The sequence below is a fragment of the Rattus rattus genome, chromosome X (assembly GCF_011064425.1).
Source record: "Rattus rattus isolate New Zealand chromosome X, Rrattus_CSIRO_v1, whole genome shotgun sequence".
Taxonomy (NCBI): Eukaryota; Metazoa; Chordata; class Mammalia; order Rodentia; family Muridae; genus Rattus; species Rattus rattus.
The window spans coordinates 100489193-100507192 of NC_046172.1; the positions used below are offsets into that span (position 1 = coordinate 100489193).

General features: G+C 43.2%; 1 pseudogene; it reads left to right on the top strand.

Annotated features, from left to right (window-relative positions):
• The first annotated feature begins 15724 nt into the window (after positions 1-15724).
• LOC116888721 lies at positions 15725-16104 on the top strand (annotated as a pseudogene).
• Positions 16105-18000: the final 1896 nt, after the last annotated feature.

Sequence of the window (18000 nt, forward strand, 5' to 3'; positions counted from 1 at the left end):
TCCTTCAGTCTCTGCTCCAAATTTTGTCTCTGTATTTCCTCCTATGAATATTTTTGTTCCCCCTGCTAAGAAGGACTGAAGCATCCTCATTTCACTTGTCCTTCATCTTCATGTGGGCTGTGTGGATTGTATCTTGGGTAATTCGAGTGTTTGAGCTAATATCCACTTATCTGTGAGTGCACACCATGCATGTTTTTTGTGATTGGGTTACCTCACTCAGGATGATATTTTCCAGTTCCATCCATTTGTCTATGAATTTCATAAAGTCATTGTTTTTGATAGCTGAGTAGTACTCCTTTGTGTAGATGTACCACATTTTCTGTATCCATTCCTCTGTTGAAGGGCATCTGGGTTCTTTCCAGCTTCTGGTTATTATGAATAAGGCTGCTTTGAACATAGTGGAGCATGTGTCTTTGTTGTATGTTGGAGCACCTTTTGGGTATATGTCCAGGAGAGGTATAGCTGGGTCCTCAGGTAGTTCAATGTCCAATTTTCTGAGGAACCTCCAGACTGATTTCCAGAATGGTTGTACCAGTTTGCAATCCCACCAACAATGGAGGAGTGTTCTTTCTTCACATCCTCACCAGGATATTCTGTCACCTGAGTTTTTGATCTTAGTCATTCTGACTGGTGTAAGGTAGAATATCAGGGTTGTTTTGATTTGCATTTCTCTGATGCCTAATGATATCGAGTATTTCATTTATTTATTTGTTTGTTTATTTATTTATTTATTTATTTATTTTCTAAAGGACAACATTTAATTGGGGCTGGCTTGTTCAGTCCATTATCATCAAGGTGGCAGCATGGCAGCATCCAGGCAGGCATGGTGCAGTAGGAGCTGAGTTCTACATCTTCACCTGAAGGAAGCCAGAAGCAGACTGAGCAGCAAGGAGGGTCTCCAAGCCCGCCCTCACAGTGACACACTTCCACCAACAAGGCCACACCTTCTAATAGTGCCACTCCCTGGGCTAAGCATATGCAAACCATCACATTCCATTCCCTGGCCTCCATAGGCTTGTTCAAACACATGAGTCTATGGAGGCCATACCTAAACATAGTATAATTAAAAAAGTACATTTAATCCAACTTTCAAAGTCCCAATAATCTTTAGTGTTGTTAAGACCCTGAAGTGGCCTTACCTTAGGAGAGCTACCCAGAGAACACAACTTGAGAGATCGCTGCAACGGCAAGAAGTTTAGTGATCCACGTACGGGGGGAGAGGCAACCCTGAACCCAAAAAGCACACAAACTTTATTCCGTACAGAGGGCAGACTTCAGCAACAGGGTTAGCTGGCTCATTCTCATTGGTGGTACACAGGACAAAGGATCTGGTCAGGTATTGGCTGGCCTGCTTAAGGGGCTGTTCTTGGCTCAGTTAGATACTTTCCTTGTCTAGCCCTACACCTGGCCTTGGAAATTTACTGGGAAAGGGCTAAGTTGGCAAGTCCCTTAGAAGCGGGGGTGGGTCGGGTGGGAGGAACTGGGTGGTCTGGCTATGTCAGGATGACATCTTGTGGTTGTTCTGGGGATTTATCACAGGGAGGGGTAGGGAGTCTTTTCCAGAATAGTTATCTTTGTTTTGTCCTAATTTCACTCGGTCAGAGTAGTCTGGCCATTCTTGACTGCCAAAACTTTGTTAGCTCATTAGGCAACCTGCGGTCAGATGTATTTCTCAAAACTTTGTTTTTACAACTTTGTTTCTCATACCTCTGAAAGTATAAACTATTTCTTCAGAACATGCCCCCCTGTTCATTATCACCATCGCTATTATCGCATTATCAGTAGATCCCCTTTTCTAACCCCTTCACTTCCTAAGCTTGGCTGTGCTGGGTCTTGCTCTGTAGATTGACCTTGAATTTAGAGATCTGTAGGCCTGTCTCCTGGGATTAAAGGTTTGTAGTAAGTTGCCTACAGCTAATTTAGCTGGGTGGGATCTTGCCCCAAGGTCATTACTTCCTCAAATCAATTTAATATCCTTGAACACAGGATTTAGCTTCATTTCAGTTTCTGGTGTCCCTTTAACACTCAAACCATATGTATTGTTTTTCTCTTTTTTCAACATCCCTGTTTTTTCCATTAAAATGCTCCCCCCACCAGATTCTATTTTTTCTTTTTCTTTTAAATTGGATACTTTTTATTTACGTTTCAAATGGAATTCCCTTTCCAGGTTTCCCTGCCAAACGCCCTCTATCCATCCCTCTCCCCTTCTCCTATGAGGGTGTTCCCCCTTCCTAACCACGCCCCTTTTCCATCCCCTTGCCATTCCCCTGCACTGGGGAGTCCAGCCCCAGCAGGACCAAGGACTTCTCCCATTGGTGCAAACAGCTGGAGTCATGGGTCTGTCCATGTGTACACTGTGGGTAGTGGTTTAGTCCCTGGGGGCTCTGCTTCGTTGGTATTGTTGTTCTTGTGGGGTTGCAAGCCCCTTCAGCTCCTTCAGTCCGTTCTCTAACTCCTCCAATGGGGATAAACTTCTCAGTTCCATGGTTTGCTGCTAGCATTCATCTCTGTATTTGTCGTGCTCTGGCAGAGGCTCACAAGAGACAGCTATATCAGGCTCCTGACAGCATGCACTCCTAGGTATCAGCAATATTGTCTAGGTTTGGTGGCTGTATATATATTTGGGATGGCTCCCCAGGTGGGGCAGACTCTGGATGGCCTTTCCTTCAGTCTCTGCTTCTGACTTTGTCTCCATATTTCCTCCTATGAATATTTTTGTTCCCCTTACTAAGAAGGACTAAGCATCCTCACATTGGTTTTCCTTTTTTTTCAGCTTCGTGTGGCCCATAGAGTGGATTGTGGGTAATTTGAGTGTTTGGGCTTATATCCACTTATCAGTGAGTGCATACAATGTGTGGTTTTTTTTGTGTGTGTATGATTGGGTTACCTCATTCAGGATGATATTTTCTACTTCCTTCTATTTGCCTATGAATTCTTTATTGGATACTTTTATTTCTATTTCAAATGTTATTCCTTTCCTAGTTTCCCATCCATAAGCCCCCATCCCATTCCTCCCCTTCTTGTATAAGGGTGTTCCCCCTCCCAACCACCCCCTTCTCCCCTCCGTGCCCTGACATCTCCCTACACTGGGGGTCCAGTCTTGTCAGGACCAAGGGCTTCTCTTCCCATTGGTGCCCAACAAGGCACCTGTGCTACATATGCAGCTGGAAACATGGGTCTGTCCACGTGTACGCTTTGGGTAGTGGTTTAGTCCCTGGGAGCTCTGAGTTGGTATTGTTGCTCTTATGGGGTTGCGAGACCCTTCAGCTCTTTCAGTCCTTTCTCTAATTCCTCCAACGGGGGTCCTGTTCTCAGTTCAGTGGTTTGCTGCTGGCATTCGCCTCTGTATTTGACATGTTCTGGCTGTGTCTCTCAGGAGAAATCTACATCCGGTTCCTGTCAGCCTGCAGTTCTTTGCTTCATCCATCTTATCTAGTTTGGTGGCTGTATATGTATGGGCCACATGTGAGGCAGGCTCTGAATGGGTGTTCCTTTTGTGTCTGTTTTAATCTTTGCCTCCCTATTCCCTGCCAAGGGTATTCTTGTTCCCCTTTTAAAGAAGGAGTGAAGCATTCGCATTTTGATCATCTGTCTTGAGTTTCATGTGTTCTAGGCATCTAGGGTAATTCAAGCATTTGGGCTAATAGCCACTTATCAGTGAGTGCACACCATGTGTGTTTTTCTGTGATTGGGTTACCTCACTCAGGATGATATTTTCCAGTTCCATCCATTTGCCTACGAATTTCATAAAGTCGTTGTTTTTGATAGCGGAGTAATATTCCATTGTGTAGATATAGCACATGTTCTCTATCCATTCCTCTCTTGAAGGGCATCTGGGTTCTTTACAGCTTCTGGCTATTATAAATAAGGCTGCTATGAACATAGTGGAGCATGTGTCTTTGTTATATGCTGGAGCATCTTTTGGGTATATGCCCAAGAGAGGTATAGCTGGATCCTCAGGTATTTCAATGTCCAATTTTCTGAGGAACCTCCAGACTGATTTCCAGAATGGTTGTACCAGTCTGCAATCCCACCAACAATGGAGGAGTGTTCCTCTTTCTCTGCATCCTTGCCAGCATTTGTTGTCACCTGAATTTTTGATCTTAGCCATTCTCATTGGTGTGAGGTGAAACCTCAGGGTTATTTTGATTTGCATTTCCCTTACGACTAAAGATGTTGAACATTTCTTTAGGTGTTTCTCAGCCATTCGGCATTCCTCAGCTGTGAATTCTTTGTTTAGCTCTGAACCCCATTTTCTAATAAGGTTATTTGTCTCCCTGCGGTCTAACTTCTTGAGTTCTTTGTATATTTTGGATATAAGGCCTCTATCTGTTGTAGGATTGGTAAAGATCTTTTCCCAATCTGTTGGTTGCCGTTTTGTCCTAACCACAGTGTTCTTTTGCCTTACAGAAGCTTTGCACTTTTTATGAGATCCCATTTGTTGATTCTTGATCTTAGAGCATAAGCCATTGGTGTTTTGTTCAGGAAATTTTCTCCAGTGCCCATGTCTTCAAGATGCTTCCCCACATTTTCTTCTATTAGTTTCAGTGTATCTGGTTTGATGTGGAGATCCTTGATCCACTTGGACTTAAGCTTTGTACAGGGTGATAAGCATGATCGATCTGCATTCTTCTACATGCTGACCTCCAGTTGAACCAGCACCATTTGCTGAAAATGCTATTTTTTTCCATTGGATGGTTTTGGTTCCTTTGTCAAAAGTCAAGTGACCATAGGTGTGTGGCTTCATTTCTGGTTCTTCAATTCTTTTCCATCGATCTACCTGCCTGTCTCTGTACCAATACCAACCCGTTTTTATCACAGTTGCTCTGTAATACACCTTGAGGTCATAGTGATTCCCCCAGAAGTTCTTTTATCGATGAGGATAATTTTTTCTATCTTGGGTTTCTTGTTATTTCAAATGAGTTTGCAAATTGCTCTTTCTAACTGTATGAAGAAATGAGTTGGAATTTTGATGAGGATTGCATTGAATTTATAGAGTGCTTTTGGCAAAATGGCCATTTTCCCTATATTAATCCTGACAATCCATGAGCATGGGAGGCCTTTCCATCTCTTGAGATCTTCTTCAATTTCTTTCTTCAGAGACTTGAAATTCTTGTCATACAGATCTTTCACTTGCTTGGTTAGAGTCAAAGCAAGGTATTTTCTCTAGTTTTGTCTGTTGTGAAAGGCATAATCTCCCTAATTTCTTTCTCAACTTGTTTTTCCTTTGAGTGGATGAAGGCTATTGATTTGTTTGAGTTAATTTTATATCCAGCCACTTTGTTGAAGGTGTTTATCAGGTTTAGTAGTTCTCCGGTGGAACTTTTGGGGTCACTTAAATATACTATCATGTCATCTGTAAATAGTGATATTTTGACTTCTTCTTTTCCAATTTGTATCCCTTTGACCTCCTTTTGTTGTCTGGTTGATCTGGCCAGGACTTCGAGTACTATATTGAATAAATAATGAGAGAGTGGGCAACCTTGTTTAGTACCTGATTTTAGTGAGATTGCTTCAAATTTTCTCCATTTAGTTTGATCTTGGCTACTGGTTTGATGGAGTAACTACTTTTATCCTGAAGAATAAAATAGATATGGAGGCTGATTTATAATTCTTTGATCAAATTCTCATTAGTGTTACTGTGGTTTCTATTATATATTTGGTCTTTAGTGAACTTAACAACTACATAAAAGGTGCCACCTACAATTTTATGAGTAAAACTCATTATAAAAGCTACGGGTTTAACACTTATGCATATAGAATTATGCTTGCCTTATTAAAGTTAACAAGTATACACTGTTAAAATTATCACCATAACTTCAATTTGCTAACCACACCTGTTAAACATTTATTTTTTAAAGAACTTGCTGACCCCATTAAAATGTACTGTATTACAAATTGCATTTCATAATATCATGTAAACTTAATAATTGTGTCTTGGTCTACTCAAGATGCTACAAACATGCTGTTTGGGATGTTATGATTTGGTAATTTATAAATAACAGAAACCCGTTGCTCATAGTTCTAGAGGCTGGGAAGTTCAAGGTCAATTTATAAGCAGATTTGATGTTTGGTGAGAGATATTGATTATGGAAGGAAGGCATCATGTCTATTCTTACATAGGGGAAATGATTAGGAGATTTCTTTAAACATTTTGTGAATAAACTGTTAAGGCTTCAGGTAAAATATTAAGGTCTAGATGGAATGTTAAGGCCTAGGTAACTGTTACTTGTCTAGCCTGCCATTTTGTGCTATTACTAATACTATAATTATAAGAAAACTTTCTCATATGTTGTTTCTGCTGTTACTAGGAGACTTTCTCATGCCCACGTTGTTTGCACATTCTTCTATATTCTGTGCTATTAGGAACTAATCATGATAGAAGTCAGTAGAACTGTTTTGTATAGGTACCCACAAGAAAGTTGAACCTAGACTAAATACCCAGCAGCATTTCCTTGCACCTTTGTATAAGCTTTTATAGTTTTTACTTTTATAAGCTTACCCTGGGTTGGGTCCCAACATATGAGAGACACCTACACCAATATAAGAAACTGTTTGGAATAAGACTTCCATTTTGAATAGAGGTCGAGTAAAGTTCAAGTACCTAAGACATCCCTGGAAACTGACATCCTACTTGGCAGAAAGAGGCATGCACATGGGTTGAAAGACCCTCAGAGAGAATCTTCCTTCGGGAAGGAGATCCCCAAGCCCAATGACCAGGCCGAGACCACGGGATGCAATCAGCAACAGGGTTGATTGTCCAGATACACAGGTACCTGCGGGCGTCTCAGTCAGCTCAGAAGGACTGGCGCACCCAGCAATTCCGGGGACGGGTTTTTATAGGGTTCTGGGGAGCAGAAGCAGGCATACAGAAGCAGATGCATGGTTACAGGGACTTGATTGGTGGATTCAAATGAGGCTCGGATGTATGGTTACGCAGCAAAAGAGTACATGCAGGCTGGGGCGTCCGGAATGTCAGGGGCTAGGGGCTTATCCCTTCCTGCCAGATGGCCTATGAGTCAGCACTGATAACTCGGGCTGGTTCCTGCATTCCTTTTTCCTTATCTTTATGGTCTGTTAGTCTTAACGGCGGGGCAGGCCCACAGGGCCTGGGTGTGCCTGTGCTCGCCCGGGCCTGTTTTTGCTCTGAGTCTGTGAATCTTAAGACTTACTTTTTACTTTTATAGTTGTGGACCTTAAGCTCATATAATTTTCCTTTTAAGGGAGGGTCTTTCAGGTAACTGAAATTCTCGTTGGGAAGTTATGATATGGATGTTAGACAAGACAAGTTTCCTGCCTCACCCAGTGTGAGCAGGATAAGACATGTTCCAAAGGAAATCCCCTATCCCTAAATCCTGATTGGTGGGATAACATGGCACAGATGTTTGTGGATTTCAGGTTGAAAAGGCATATAGGATCTTGACTTGAGGCCATGGTTCTGCTCCCAAATCTGGATTGTGGCCCTAATCAATCAGTTTTGGGGTGTGACATTCAGTAAACCATCCTAATTGAGATTGGTGTTTGAGTGGTTTGTGTGGCAATACCCAGGCCCCAACATAAATAATTTTACTCAAGAAGGCACAATGAGAAAAATCTAAATACTCACTAAATGCCTTTTGCTAGTTAGTTTTAACTTTCAACCCATTATAAATTAGCTTCAACTAGAAAGAATGTCTTGATAAGAAGTTATCTATATCCAATTGTCCCATAGGCATGTCTATAGGGGATTGCTATGGTTATTAATTGAGGTAGGAAGACCTACCCTGAATGTAGGTGGTATCTCATGTGCTGGTCCCTGGATTGTATAAGAACAGAGAAAATGCCAAGCACATACCTCTGATTCCAGTGCTTAGGAATTAAAGGCAGGCAGATTTCTATAAATTGGAGGGTAAGTCTGCTCTATATTGTGAGTTCTAGGTTAGCTGGGGCTACAAAGAGACATGCCATCTCAGACAACAACAACAACAACAACAACAACAACAACAACAGCAGCAGCAACAACAAAACAACAACACAAAATCATCATCAGCAACAACAGAATAGAGGAAGCTAGCTGAGCATGCAGGAATCTATTTATTCCCCCTTGTTCTTAACTGTGGATACGCTATGACTAGCTGCTTGCGTGCCTGCTTTGACTTTCCCAAAATGATGAACTCTAACTTGGAATTGTAAGCCCCCAAATGCCCTTTCATTCCCAAGTTGCTTTCTGTCAGCATGTTTCATCACAGCAATAGAAATGAAACTACTAAAAGCCTCATCTCCTAGTATTGCCCTCAGAGATTAGGTTTCAATCTGTGAATTTTGGGAAGACACAAACAATTATGCCACAGCATTCACTATACCTAAAATTAAAACATCATTCTCAATAAAAGTTCTCTATCAAATAAAATAACATGTTCATTCCCTCTCTGTCTCAACCCCTGATGACCTCTGTTATATTTTACGTCTTCAGGAATTGCTTATTTAAAATACCTTATTGTAGGTTGATGTCTATTGCGGGTGAGGGATAACAGCAGTTAGGTCAAGGCCATGGTTGGACAGTAAAAAAAAATAATAATAAGGTGGGTACAAAGTTGTTGTAAGGCAGGAGAGAAGGAAAAAGGAGGAGAATCAAGATGGAGACAGAGAAGGATAACCCAGATCTGGGTGGTCTTGAGTTGCCAAGGTGGTTGGGATGGATTTCTGTAGGCAAATTTATCTTATCTAGGAGGGCAATTTATATTGTTATCAATTGATTGTGAATTTATTGTGTAGATGTATTGTGGATTGAGAATTTAACATACAAATCTGATTGTTGGTTTGCAGTTTGTTTAATCTTGATTTTTTTTTCCTTTTTTTTTATTAACTTGAGTATATCTTATTTACATTTTAATTGTTATTCCCTTTCCCGGTGTCCAGGCCAACATCCCTCTAACCCCTCCCCCTCCCCTTCTATATGGAGGTTCCCCTCCCCATTCCTCCCCCCATTTCCCTCCCTCCCCCCAACAATCCCGTTCACTGGGGGTTCAGTCTTGTGGGACCAAGGGCTTCCCTTCCACTGGTGCTCTTACTAGGATATTCATTGCTACCTATGAGGTTGGAGCCAGGGTCAGTCCATGTATAGTCTTTGGGTAGTGGCTTAGTCCTGGAAGCTCTGGAGCAGCCTTATTTCTGATAGCCAGAAGCTGGAAAAAAAACCCAGGTGCCCTTCAACAGAGGAATGGATACAGAAAATGTGGTACATCTACACAATGGAATACTACTAGGCTATAAAAACAATGACATGAAATTCATAGGTAAATGGATTGAACTAGAAAATATCATCCTGAGTGAGGTAACTGGATCACAACAAAACACTCTTGGTATGCACTCACTTATAAGTGGATATTAGCCTGAAAGCTGGAATTACCCAAGATACAATCCACAGACCACATGAAGCTCAAGAAGAAGGACGACCAAAGTGCTGATCCTTCAGTCCTTCTTGAAATGAGGAAGAAAAATATTCATAGGAGGGGATATAGGGACAAAGATTGGAGCAGAGACTGAAGGAACAGTCATTCAGAGCCTGCTGCACCTGGGCATCCAGCCCATATATATACAGCCACCAAAACTACACAATATTGATGAAGCCAAGAAGTACGTGCTGACAGGAGCCTGATACATCTGTCTCCTGAGAGGCTCAGCCAGACCATGACGAATATAGAGGCGACTGCAAGCAGCAAACCATTGAACTGAGAACAGGGTCCTTAGTGGAGGAGTTAGAGAAAAGATTGAAGGAGATGAATGGGTTTGTAACCCCATAAGAACAACAATACCAACCAACCAGAGCTCCCAGGCACTAAACCACCACCCAAAGACTACACATGGACAGACCCATGGCTCCAGCTGCATATGTAGCAGAGGATGGCCTTGTTGGGCACCAAAGGGAAGAAAAACCCTTGATCCTGCCAAGGTTGCCGCCCCGTCCCCCAGTGTAGGGTAATGTCAGGTTGGGGAGGCAGGAAACAAGGGTGGTTGGCAAGCTTGAACACCTTTACAAAAGAAGGGGAGGGGATGGGATAGGTGGCTTATGGACAGGAATTTGAGAAAGGAATTAACATTTCAAATGTGTATAAAATATCCTATAAAAATCAACAACTTTGATATATGCCAACAATGAACTTGCTGAGAAAGAAATAAAGGAATTAAAAGACAATTTCTAATAAGAAAATAATAGTAACTGGGAGATAGTTGAGTGGATAAAGCACTTGCCACACAAATATGAGGACAAGAATTCAGATCCCCAGTACCCAATCACCATTGAGAGAGTGTCCCTGCTCACTGACACTTTGGAGAGTTGGAGACTGGGAATCACAGATCAAGGTGGCTGGCTAGACAAGGCAGTCACAGACCTTCCAAATCTACCAAAACCACATCAGAAAAGCGTTCTTCTAATGAAAGGGACACTCAAGCTTCCCATTTAGAACATGAGAGTAGCAAACCAACCTCTTTTTCAAAAAGGCAGCTCAGACATTCTTCAGACTGGAGAAATATGTCCTCTAATCAAGAGTGGATGAGACCTTCAAGTTCTGCCCTAGGTAGCCTCCAACTTACCAGAGCTCCCCAGTCTGTAAATGGGACCTCTAAGGCAGTCCATCTCAAGATGCTGGCCTGGGCCCAACACTTTCTTACCATGGCACTTTCTGTTCTATTTATCCACAAGCCGACCTCATGTTTTCCCACGCTACACCAAATTTGAACAACAGGAGTTTAGAACTTTTTATTCTCATCAACCATCTATCAAACTTACAACTTCTACTCCTAGCTGCCTCAGATCCACATTAAAGCATAAGATAAGACCCTCTGATTAAAAGCACAGCAAGTATTCTCCTTCTGATTAAGAGTAGATCACAATTTGTAGCCGCGAGAGCATGCTATACAATTTGCTCCTCATGGAGAATAATATGTGCTTCCTCTGACCAGTGTGGACCTAGACCTACTTGATCTCACCTAATTGGTGACAAATAAACTCCCTAGATATAAGGTGCACAGAGTGCATCTTACTATGACTCCCTGTCCTTATAACCTCTGTTCCAAGAACAGGTCCCTGGTGCCTGAGGTCCTAGTGCCTAAGAGTAGAAAGCAAAACCATAGACCCAGGATATAGACCTTAAAGTTGGTCAGCAAAAATGAGAAAGCCAGTCATGCTCAGAAGTAGGCAGCTGATTTATCAGGAGACCTAGCATGAACTGCCTCCTAGAATGTTGGAGATTGATTACACTGCTGGTCACCCTGCATGAAATGGATGTCCTAGGTTCCCATGAAGCCTGGATAAGGAAATACTCAGTCCTTCTCTACTCTCCAAACTGACTCTTGATCTTCCCCTGGTACAACAGTCTTTGGCATTTCTGCTTTCCCCAACATAGTATGAGACTTTCTGCCTCTAAAGGATGGGATCCATAATAGTTTGTTTGTAGATACCTCAGCATTCTCATTCTGTCAATGAGTCCTCCAAGTTGTGTTTTTGACACAGAGGCCTCAGATTTATTCCTTCAGAACCATGGAGATTCACACTTTCCCCAATACCTGAAGTGGAGATGAAATCATTCTCAAGGGCTCAAGGAGTCTTCAGGCATACCCTGTCTAAACCAGGAAGTCAAGGGCACTCCAGTCATTCTCCAGTAGGATTCAGACCGACTGCCTAAGAACCACACATTTTCTAAACTACTGTATGGACCTGGACCAGGGATCCTAAGATCTCTCAGAATAGCCTAAGTGACCTTAATCTTACCTGTGTAGAACCATTGAGTTTCACAACTTTCACCAGTAACTCACAGGGGTTTCAGATTTACCCTGTCAACATCAAATGTGTCAGAAACTCCACAGTGTTCATAGGAGCCTTAACCTACAGTTCCTTCAAGAACTAAGAAACGTCATGTGGGAAAGTCAAAGACCCTGGTTCCCAGTTGAGGAGGTTTGAAACCCAGGTGACTATGAGGAATGGTATGCATTTTGCCTGACTCCCAGGAAACCAGGCCAGTCACTAGCCTGCAGTCCTCTATAGATTTGTGACCATTAGTCACTTAAGGGCAACGACCCAAGTCCCTTCACAAACAGAGTACTTGAGCATAGGTCAGTTAGGCACAAGACAGATCTCCATTGTAACGAGGTACATAAAGGCCTAGAAGCTTTTAGCCAATGAGTTTTCCTTTCCAGACACTCCTCTCTTCAAAAGTTATTTAATCTTAGGCCCACCCTGAGAAGTGGATTACAGTTTTACTCATTCACCTTTTGCCATGACAATAAATGCCTCCAAATCATCGACTGCCTCTTTTCCTTGGGACGTGCGATGGGAAGCCACAGAGAAGGCCTTCGCCTATAGAGCCACCATCTAACGTTCTGAAGAAAGCCTCCCTGTGCTCCCAGAGGCGCCCACATTCAGGCCTGGACCAGCCAGATCTCCTCTTTTTCCCCCTTGGCCCTGGGCTAGATTCAGCTCTGTGGGACCCCATTCCATTCTCCCGTCTTCTGTGTCATCCCAGCAGCACCTGGATGCCCCTTCAAGAGCCTAAGAACCAGATGACCCCAGGCTTGTTGCAGGACTGGGACCCCTGAGCCAGCTCTGGCTGTGTCCCATGCCTCAGACAGCACTTCCCCATCCACAGAGCGGTGTCTTGCAGCTTCCCACTGCCAGGTATCCACCTGGCTGTGGCTTGGGGTAAATGCCATCAAACTTCCTGTGTCTTGCCTTCCCAAGCAACCCAAGCCTTGTGGCAGAACTGACACAGGACCTCACCATTAACCCTATAACAGTCACGAATGCCTGGCTAGCTCAGTTGGTACAGCATGAGACTCTTAATCCCAGGGTCATGGGGTTCCACATTGGACACCAGTTGTAGGATTAATTGCGGTATCTGCCGAGCCAGTGTTAGGCTGTGGGACACTGCTCTGGGGTTGGGAAAGTGCAGTCTGAGAGCAAGACACAGCCTGAGCTGGATCGGGGTTTCCCCGGGCCTGCAAGGAGGCTGTCTGGTTCTCAGGCTCTTGGGCGTCCAGGCACTGCTGGGATGCTGCCAAAGAGCTGAGAATGGAATGGGGGCCCGTGGGGCTGGATCTAGACTGGGGCTGAAGGAGAAATGGTGGAGCTTCAGCTAGTCCTGTGGGGAGAGACTTTGGCCTTCTCTGTGGCTCCCCACAGCAGATCCCAGTGAAGAGGCAGTCCATGTTTTCAGCGGGTTTACTGTCATGGCAGAAAGTGGATGAGTACAACCGTTCTCCACTTCTCAGAGTGGGCATGAGATTAAATACCTTTTGCAGGGAAGAGTGTCTGGGAAGGGAAATTCATTGGCTAAGTCTCCAGGACTTTAGGTACTTCATTATACTATAGATCTGTCTTGAGCCTTCCTGACCTGTGGTCATTTCCTCTACCTGTTAAGGGGCTTGGGGTGTCGCCTTTATATGACTGATGGTCACAAATCTATGGAGGGGCTTTGGGCTAGTGACCTGCCTGCTTTCCCTGGAGTCAGGTGAAATGCCTACCATCCCTCAGGGTCACCAGGTTTTCAAACCTCCTCAACCAGGAACGAGGGTCTTTCACTCTTCAACAACCTCAGACATTTATTAATTGCTCAAATTTACCTCAGACTTACCACCATAGAACAAAGGTGTCACATAGGTTTTCAATGATTCAAGAGGTCCTGAGACATATGACATAATAAGCAAAAGGACTTTAGACCTCAACAAAGTCCTAAGAAAGACACAAATATAGCCCTTTTAATATCAGCATGCAACAGAATTAATGAAATAACAACAGGGACTCAGAACTGCCCTTCTAGAGCCAGGAAAATGTATTGCTCCAGCTAATAACTCCACAATTCATGCCCCCTCAGAAGTAAACTATTCTATGACTTCAAGGGGGCTGACACCCAATTGGAATATCCTCTGAAGAGGGCCTGAGGCTTCTTTCCTCTAACCATAGTGGCCTCTGACTTTAATGTTTTCACAAAGGAGTCAGCTGCCCTGGAATAAAACACTTCATTCTCCTCTGTCTGCACTGGAGGGGTCTGAGACATGCCCCTCTGATGAAGCAAGCTATAGAACTGTCCTTGTGACTGAGGAGTGTGTCTCAAACATTCAGCCTCTGCTGTAGTGTGCTTGAGACTGAATCCTTGTGACCAAGAATGCATAGGAGATTCTCTCTTTGTTCATGGCTGACTTAGGCCTACCATTCAAATAAGAGAAGCTATAACTTCTTCCTCAGAACTTATTGGTTAGGAAATATACCTTTAACCATCAAAAACCTCCGAGAACTCTGGATTCAAGTCCCATGGCTGATGAATAAAAGCCCCAGCCTGGATCCAAGGCCATCTATGTAAGTGTTTCACCAGAAAGACCACTGCAACACACACTCACACCTTTGTGGCTTATTGTAAGTGTAAATGGGGAACAGATCCAGGGACTTTGACCCAATGTCGCAGTAGAAACCTCAGATTGCTGTCAATCTGCCGTAGAGTTCTCAGAGATAAGAATTCTCATGAGTCCTCTGAAGATATTGAGGCCTGGAGTGCCTGGACCATCCTCATCTACAGAAGGTAAACAGGGATAGTCCCCTGCTGTCCAACAGCTTTGAGGCCTTTATACTTTCAAAACTTTGATTGTTTTCTTCCTCTGATGATTGAGGCCTTAAAGTTACCACTTTGACCCAATGGTCTCTCAGAACAATCCCTCTGCTTAAGGGCCCATGGGATATTTTACCTCTGACCAAGGAGCATTGCTCCCTGTGGTCAAAGTTCACAGAAATCAAGAAGAGGAAGCAAATCTGGCAACCTTATGCCATTTCCTTGAGTCAAGTCACATGACATGGCATGAAGTCATCAGTCTGGCTCAGTTCTGGTTGGTTGAACATAGTTCTTTAGGAGGCAATCATGCTGAGGACACCCTCAGCTGTTCACAAATCACGGAATCTATATTTATTCTCTTGCAGATTCAGCTAAAGATATGGATACAGTAAAGTATGATGAACAGTTACAAGGTGAGGCAATGCTAGGACCTCACGAGCTATGGTAAGCAATTATATTTTTGCTCTTCTCTTCCCATGGTTACTCACTCCTTCTACCTTTGATTAAGGAGGCATCATATCTTCTCACTGATGCAAGGGTAGCTTCAGATCATTCCAGTTTGTCCATTGGAGGTTTAGACACTCATGTAGGGTGAGGAACCCCACACAACTTCCTGATATTATGGACTGAGCCTCAGATAATTTTCCTAATGTTTCCCAGGTTTCTTCTTCAGTTCAAGGTAAACTGTAGGTTCAATTGTGATACAGTGAAGAACCCCTCACAGACATATTCTATCAAGGAAGATGGCTACATTCTATTTTGTTTGAATAAGGGAAGTCTCAAGATACCCTTAAATTTGGAGGGGGCTTTACCTTTGCATAACCAGGTCTCAAAGTTTTCTCTTTCTCATAAGGGACCCAGTGCTTTCTCTCTTCCCAAGTTACCAACTAAACCAATTCATTTAGTTCATTGAAGAGAATGTCAGACCTCCCTGCTATGACTAACCCTACTGCAGACCTCCACCATTTGCCCAAGCTGGTCTCAAGTACTCATGTAGTGGAAAGACTCGCCAACTTTTCATTTCTTTGAACGTGTGACTAAGGCATTTTTTTCTGGCTAACGAGGCTCCAGCTGAATAAGCCTTGTGTCATTCCCTCTGTAGAAGCCAGAATCAGGCTGTAGCATGGGAAGGACAGAGATGGGCTGCGATGGCTGACTAGATTGCCAAGTCTCACGTGGCCCAGCCCGGTGGTGACAGGATCTTTGGTAAGGTCATCTGCAAAGAAATCCCCGCCAAGATCATCTTCAAGGATGATCGGTTAGTTACTTTTCATGACATTTCCCCTCAAGCACCAACACCCTTTCTGGTGATACCCAAGAAGCACATATCCCAGATTTCTGTGGCAGATGATGATGATGAAAGTCTTCTAGGACATTTAATGATTGTTGGCAGGAAAAATGCTGCAGATCTGGGCCTGAAGTGCTGTAATGAGGTGGTGGTAAATGAAGGTGAGGACGGGGACAGTCTGTCTATCGTAGTCACCTCCACGTCCTTGGGGGTTAGCAGATGAACTTGCCTCCTGGTTAAACATGTTGGGGACAAGTGTCCTTCTCTAGGTATTTGGCAACTCCAGTAAGTTAAGTGGCACACATAGTTTTGCCTATGTATAGAAAAATTGAAGAGATCATTTAAAATTCTGTGCCTAATAAAAGACATTGTTGCACGTAAAAAAAAAATAGTAGAAGAAGAAGAAGCCAGAATCAGGTTCACTTGCATGAAGGTCGGTGTAGGTCAAAAGGAGTCTATAATTTTCTCCTTCAACCACAAGGGCTGTAGACACACTCATATCCTGGCTGAGGGTGTATGTCCCAGGGAACAATGATGACTGAGACCTCAGGTTTGGCTCCGGTGGCCAAGAGTTTCTCATTCATTACATCTATATTCATAGGAGCTTCAAATGTGGCCTCTAGCTATGGGATACCCAAGAGCATTGCTTTGTTCCAAGGGTAACTTACACTTGATTTGATTTCATATTACCTTAGTGCCAGTCTCTGTGACCAAGAAAGACATAAAGAACTCCCTTAGAGAAATGCAGGAAAACACAAGTAAACAAGTAGAAGCCCTTAGAGAGGAAACCCAAAAATCCTTGAAAGAATTACAGGAAAGCACAACCAAACAGGTGAAGGAATTGAAAATGGAAATAGGAGCAATAAAGAAAGCACAACGGGAGTCAACCCTGGATACAGAAAACCAAAGGAAGAGACAAGGAGCCGTAGATACAAGCATCACCAACAGAATACAAGAGATAGAAGAGAGAATCTCAGGAGCAGAAGTTAGCATAGGAAACATTGACACAACCATCAAAGATAATGTAAAACACAAAAAGCTCCTAGCCCAAAACATACAGGAAATCCAGGACACAATGAGAAGATCAAACCTAAGGATAATAGGTATAGAAGAAAGTGAAGACTCCCAACTCAAAGGTCCAGTAAATATATTCAACAAAATTATAGAAGAAAACTTCCCTAACCTAAAGGAAGAGATGCCTATAAACATACAAGAAGCCTACAGAACTCCAAATAGATTGGACCAGAAGAGAAATTCCTCCTGTCACATAATAGTCAAAACACCAAATGTACAAAACAAAGAAAGAATATTAAAAGCAGTAAGGGAAAAAGGTCAAGTAACATATAAAGGCAGACCTATCAGAATTCCACCTGAATTCTCAACAGAGACTATGAAAGCTAGATGATCCTGGACATATGCCATACAGACCCTAAGAGAACACAAATGCCAGCCCAGGCTAAGAGATCCAGCAAAACTCTCAATTAACATATATGGAGAAACCAAGATATTTCCTGACAAAATGAAATTCAAATATTATCTTTCCACAAGTCCAGCCCAACAAAGGATAATAGATGGAAAACTCCAACATGAGCAGAAAAACCTCACCCTCAATAAGCAAGAAAGTAATCTTCTTGCAATGAACTCAAAAGAAGATAGCCACACAAACATAATTCCATCTCTAACAACAAAAGTAACAGGAAAGAGTAGATGGCTCCTGAGAAACACAGCCAGAATACAGCAAATACAGAGGCGAATGCCAGCAGCAAAACACTGAACTGAGAATAAGACCCCCGTTGAAGCAATCAGAGAAAGGACTGAAGAGCTTGAAGGGCTCGAGACCCCATATGAACAACAATGCCAACCAACCAGAGCTTCCAGGGACTAAGCCACTACCCAAAGACTATACATGGACTGACCCTGGGCTCCACCTCATAGGTAGCAATGAATATCCTAGTAAGAGCACCAGTGGAAGGGAAGCCCTGGGTCCTGCTAAGACTGAACCCCAGTGAATGTGATTTTTGGGGGAGGGCGGTAGTGGGGGAGGACAGGTGGGGAACACCCATATAGAAGGGAGGGGGTAGGAGTTAGGGGACGTTGGCCTCCTAAACAGGGAAAGGGACTAACAATTGAAATGTA